Here is a 5,619-nt window from a genome sequence, read left to right on the forward strand (position 1 = left end):
TGCTCTGACAAGCTTTTCCATAAACTAAGCGGAAAGGACTCATCCCAATGGGTGTTTTGTATGCTGTTCTGTATGCCCAGAGTGCATCTTGTAGCCTGGTGCTCCAATCTCTTCTATGAGGTTTGACTATCTTCTGCAAGATACGCTTTATCTCTCTGTTTGACACCTCGACTTGCCCATTAGTCTGAGGATGGTAGGCTGTTGCAACTTTATGAATTATTCCATGCTTCTTCATTAATCCTATTAGTCTCATGTTACAAAAATGGGTGCCTTGATCTCTCACGATTGCTCGTGGTGATCCAAAGCGACAAATAATGTGGTTTCTCACAAAGGAAACAACAGTGTTAGCATCATCAGTGCGGGTAGGAATTGCTTCCACCCATTTAGAAACATAATCCACAGCTAACAATATATAAAAATAACCATTAGAATTTGGAAATGGACCCATGAAGTCAATACCCCAAACATAAAAAATTTCACAGAAAAACATAATTTGTTGAGGCATCTCATCCCTCCTGGATATATTACCAAATTTTTGGCATGGGAAACAAGATTTACAAAATTCAGCAGAGTCTCTAAAAAGAGTAGGCCACCAGAATTCACGGTCTAAAATTTTTCTAGCTGTTCTTTGAGGGCCAAAATGTCCTCCACTCTCAGATGAGTGACAGGCCTCTAAGATGGACTGGAATTCTGATTGAGGCACACACCGTCTAATTACCTGGTCAGTGCCACATCTCCATAAATATAGGTCATCCCATATATAATATTTAGACTCGCTTTTCAGCTTGTCTCTTTGATGCTTAGAAAAGTTTGGAGGAAAGGTGCGGCTAACTAGATAATTAGCTACAGGTGCATACCAAGGGACTACCTCGGATACTGCTTGCAGGTTATCAAATGGGAAATTATCAGCTATAGGAGTGGGCTCATCTGTAATGTGTTCAAGGCGACTCAAATGGTCTGCCACTAAATTCTGGTTACCACTCCTATCCTTAATTTCTAAATCAAATTCTTGTAATAGCAGTATCCAATGTATAAGCCTTGGTTTGGACTCCTTTTTAGCTAAAAGATACTTTAGAGCTGCGTGGTCTAAGTACACTACTACCTTCGTACCAAGTAAATAGGCTCTGAATTTATCCAGAGCAAAAACAATAGCAAGAAGCTCTTTCTCAGTAGTAGTGTAATTGGACTGAGCGGCATCTAAAGTTTTAGACGCATAAGCAATAACAAAAGGGTCCTTACCTTCACGCTGAGCCAGTGCTGCTCCTGCGGCATGGTTGGAAGCATCACACATTATTTCAAATGGTTGTCTCCAGTCTGGTCCTCTCACAATTGGAGCTTGAGTCAGGGCGGTCTTCAGCTTATCAAATGCTTGTTTGCAATTTTCACTGAACTCAAACTCAATATCTTTCTGCAGTAGCCTGGATAAGGGAAGTGCTACCTTACTGAAGTCCTTAATGAATCTCCTGTAAAAACCTGCATGGCCAAGGAACGAACAGACTTCCCTCACAGAAGAGAGGTAAGGTAAACTAGAAATAACATCCACCTTTGCTGGATCTACAGAAATGCCAGTATTAGACACAACATGTCCTAGTACAATACCTTGTTTTACCATAAAGTGACATTTTTCAAAATTTAATACAATGTTTGTACTGACACATCTATCTAATACCCTAGATAATCCATCTAAGCAAAGGCTAAAGGAATCGCCGTACACACTAAAATCATCCATAAAAACTTCCATACAGTCCTCAATAAGATCAGAGAAAAGACTTATCATGCATCTTTGGAAGGTAGCTGGTGCATTGCACAAGCCAAAGGGCATTCTCTTGTAAGCATAAGTCCCAAAAGGACATGTAAAAGTGGTCTTTTCCTGATCCTCAGGAGCTATATGAATCTGGAAATAACCTGTGTAACCATCTAAAAAGCAATAATGTGATTTACCTGACAGGCGATCCAGCATTTGATCAATGAATGGAAGAGGATAGTGATCCTTACGAGTGGCTTGGTTGAGACGCCTGTAATCAATGTAGACCCTCCAAGCGTTCTGTACTCTGGTTGCTATGAGCTCTCCATGCTCATTCTTCACTGTAGTGACTCCAGACTTCTTGGGGACCACTTGTACTGGGTTTACCCATTCACTGTCTGAAATAGGATAGATGATGTCTGCCTCCAGTAGTCTGGTCACTTCCTTCTTGACAACCTCTAAGATAGTGGGGTTTAATCTTCTCTAGGGTTGACGAACGGGCCTTACTCCATCTTCTAAAAATATTCTGTGCTCACATACTTGAGGGTTGATGCCTACTATGTCTGCCAAACTCCAACCAATTGCCTTCTTGTGCCTCCTCAGCACACTAAGTAACTGCTCTTCCTGTTGAGAAGTGAGTTCCCTTGCAATGATAACTGGAAACTTCTGCTCATCTTCAAGGTAAGCATATTTGAGGTGTGGAGGAAGGGGTTTTAATTCTAACTTTTGATCATGGTCAGGCTCTGGGTTGTCTGGAGCTGGCAATAATGGTAAAGCACTGTCATTGTCCTCTGAGAATGTCCCCACACTTGGACCTTATCCTATGTACTTCTCTTCAAATTCCTTCTGGTGACTTCAGCCACAGTTTCATCTATAATGTCACACTGGAGGATAGAATGATCCTCCGGAGGATGTTTCATAACTCCATTCAGATTGAAGATTACTACTCGACCATCTATTTTAAAAGAGTATGTTCCTGAAAAAGCATCTAATTTGAACTTCGAGGTCTTCAGGAATGGTCTTTCAAGTAGGATTGATGATGGCTTCTCTGAGTCATTTTGGGGCATCTCCAGGATATAAAATCAGTGGGGAATGTGAGCCCCTTAATGCCCACTAATACATCTTCAGCAACTCCAACCACTGTAATAATGCTTTTATCTGCTAACACAAAACGAGCTGCCGACCTTTTTAAGGGAGGGAGCCTCAAAATATCATATATAGACAAAGGCATTATACTCACACATGCTCCTAAATCACACATGCAGTCAGAAATTATCACACCACCAATAGTACAATTAACCATACAAGGACCCAGGTCACTACACTTTTCAGGTAAACCTCCCATTAAAGCAGATATGGAACTACCTAAAGGAATAGTTTCTGATTCTTTAATTTTGTCTATATGTATACATAAATCATTTAGAAACTTTGCATATTTAGATACCTGTTGAATAACATCAAAAAGAGGAACAGTTACCTCAACCTTTTTGAATATCTTTACCATTTTGGGATCAGGTTCCAGCTGCTTTCTGGGCTTCCTTGCAAGTTGTGAAAATGGAATGGGAGTGGTGTCTTCTATAGTATCTGCGCCCTGTGGTGCTTCCTTCTGTGGTTGAACTTCATCTTTTTCAGCTATGTCCTGTATGTCCTCTTCCTCTTCAACATCTTCTACTTCCACTACCTCTTCAGCTGAGGCGTGTTCTGGTGAGCTTGGCTCCTCCTGATTCCTCTCCTGCAGTGTGGTTCAGGACCTTAGGGTGATGGTATTAATGCCACCCTTTGGATTGGGTAATGGTTGAGAGGGGATTCCACTGGAGCTCAAAGGCTAGTTATTGGAGTTATTCATTGAGCCAATCTCTTTTTCAAAACTACCTAACTAACTCCCTCTCTAATTTTCGAAAATCCCTTCCCTCTTTTTCAAATTTTCTTTTTAATTAACTAATTGTTTTAATTTTAATTTAATTTGATTTCAATTTTAATTTTCGAAATTTAACTTTGAATTTTATTTTTATTTTAATTGATTTTCGAAATTCCCTCTCTCTCATCTCCTTCTATTTATTTATTCATCTACTAACACTTCTCTTCCACCCAAAAATTTGAACCCCATCTTCCTCTCTGTGTTCGAGTTTTTCCTCTTCTCCTTCTTACATTCTTCTCTTCTTATACTTGCATAAGGAATCTCTATACTGTGACATAGAGGATTCCATATTTTTTGTTCTCTTCTTTTTCATATGAGCAGGAACAAGGATAAGAACATTCTTGTTGAAGCTGATCCTGAACCTGAAAGGACTCTGAAGAGGAAGCTAAGGGAAGCTAAAGCCCAACTCTCTGGAGAAAATCTGACAGAAATTTTTGAAAAAGAAGGAGACATGGCCGAAAATAATAACAATGCAAGGAAGATGCTTGGTGACTTTACTGCACCAAATTCCAATTTACATGGAAGAAGCATCTCAATTCCTGCCATTGGAGCAAACAACTTTGAGCTTAAACCTCAATTAGTTTCTCTGATGCAACAGAACTGCAAGTTCCATGGACTTCCATCAGAAGATCCTTTTCAGTTCTTAACTGAATTCTTGCAGATCTGTGATACTGTTAAGACCAATGGGGTTGATCCCGAGGTCTACAGGCTTATGCTTTTACCGTTTGCTGTAAGAGACAGAGCTAGAATATGGTTGGACTCTCAACCTAAGGATAGCCTGAACTCTTGGGATAAGCTGGTCACAGCTTTCTTAGCCAAGTTCTTTCCTCCTCAAAAGTTTAGTAAGCTTAGAGTGGATGTTCAAACCTTCAGACAAAAGGAAGGTGAATCCCTCTATGAAGCTTGGGAGAGATACAAGGAACTGACCAAAAAGTGTCCTTCTGACATGCTTTCAGAATGGACCATCCTGGATATATTCTATGATGGTCTGTCTGAATTATCAAAGATGTCATGGACCATTCTGCAGGTGGATCCATTCACCTAAAGAAAACACCTGCAGAAGCTCAAGAACTCATTGACATGGTTGCAAATAACCAGTTCATGTACACTTCTGAAAGGAATCCTATGAGTAATGGGACGCCTATGAGGAAGGGAGTTCTTGAAATTGATGCTCTGAATGCCATATTGGCTCAGAACAAAATATTGACTCAGCAAGTCAATATGATTTCTCAGAGCCTGAATAGAATGCAAGCTGCATCCAACAGTACTCAAGAGGCATCTTCTGAAGAAGAAGCTTATGATCCTGAGAACCCTGCAATAGCAGAGGTGAATTACATGGGTGAACTTTATGGAAACACCTATAAACCCTCATGGAGAAATTATCCAAATTTCTTATGGAAGTATCAACAAAAGTCTCAAAAAGGCTTTAATAATGGTGGAAGAAACAGGTTTAACAATAGTAAACCTTTTCCATCATCCACTCAGCAATAGATAGAGAATTCTGAGCAGAATCCATCTAGCTTGGCAAATATAGTCTCTGATCTATCTAAGGCCACTTTGAGTTTCATGAATGAAACAAGGTCCTCCATTAGAAATTTGGAGGCACAAGTGGGCCAGCTGAGTAAAAGAGTCACTGAAATCCCTCCCTGTACTCTCCCAAGCAATACAGAAGAGAATCCAAAGAGAGAGTGCAAGGCCATAGATTTAACCATCATGGCCGAACCTACAAGGGAGGGAAAGGACGTGAATCCCAGTGAGGAAGACCTCCTGGGAGGCTCAGTGATCAATAAGGAGTTCCTCAATGAGGACCTAAAGGAATCTGAGGCTCATCTAGAGACTATAGAGATTCCATTGAACCTCCTTCTGCCCTTCATGAGCTCTGATGAGTACTCTTCTTCTGAAGAGAATGAAGACATTACTGAAGAGCAAGTTGCCAAGTACATTGGTGCAATCATGA

This window comes from Arachis ipaensis, chromosome B09 (genome assembly GCF_000816755.2).
Source record: "Arachis ipaensis cultivar K30076 chromosome B09, Araip1.1, whole genome shotgun sequence".
Classification (NCBI taxonomy): Eukaryota; Viridiplantae; Streptophyta; class Magnoliopsida; order Fabales; family Fabaceae; genus Arachis; species Arachis ipaensis.